The sequence below is a fragment of the Nanorana parkeri genome, unplaced genomic scaffold (assembly GCF_000935625.1).
Source record: "Nanorana parkeri isolate BGI_ZX_2015 unplaced genomic scaffold, ASM93562v1 scaffold81, whole genome shotgun sequence".
Classification (NCBI taxonomy): Eukaryota; Metazoa; Chordata; class Amphibia; order Anura; family Dicroglossidae; genus Nanorana; species Nanorana parkeri.
The window spans coordinates 411410-412241 of record NW_017306349.1 but is presented as its reverse complement, the minus strand read 5'-3'; positions in this window follow the sequence as shown (position 1 = coordinate 412241).

Below are 832 nucleotides of genomic sequence, written 5' to 3'. Positions count from 1 at the left end.
ACATATATATATATGAAAATGTTCACCCCCCTTTTACCCCCCAAAAAGCTTTAAAATAAATGTTGTTTGAAAATGTATAACAACCACCTCAGGTGCCACTTTTTTTAAAAGGATTAATAATAATTTAAAAAAAATAAGGTTCAGCAGATTCTATTGCCCCTTTGTTTTGTGCTCTTACGGTTTCCACTTTATTGTGCTTCATAAATTTATTTTTATTTCCCCCCCAAAAAAACTTGTTGCAGGCGTAAAAGTTACCCCTAGGGCCATGGGGGAGAGAGCCAACTCCATATTAATGCCCATGGGGGTAGGGAACCAACTCCATATTAATGATCATGGGGTAGGGAGCCAACTCCATATTAATGCCCATGGGGGTAGGGAACCAACTCCATATTAATGCCCATGGAGGTAGGGAACCAACTCCATATTAATGCCCAAGGGGTAGGGAACCAACTCCATATTAATGCCCATGGGGTAGGGAGCCAACTCCATATTAATGCCCATCAGGGTAGGGAACCAACTCCATATTAATGCCCATGGAGGTAGGGAACCAACTCCATATTAATGCCCATGGGGGTAGGAAACCAACTCCATATTAATGCCCATGGGGTAGGGAGCCAACTCCATATTAATACACATGGGGGTAGGGAACCAACTCCATATTAATGCCCATGTGGGTAGGGAACCAACTCCATAATAATTGCCATGGGAGGATAGAGCCTACTCCATATTAATGGTCATGATTTTGGAATGGGATGTCCAACAAGTAAGTCTCTTAAGTCTTTGACCATCTCCTGTAGTAGCCCAAGAAATGTAAGAGACTAGCTTTCTTTTT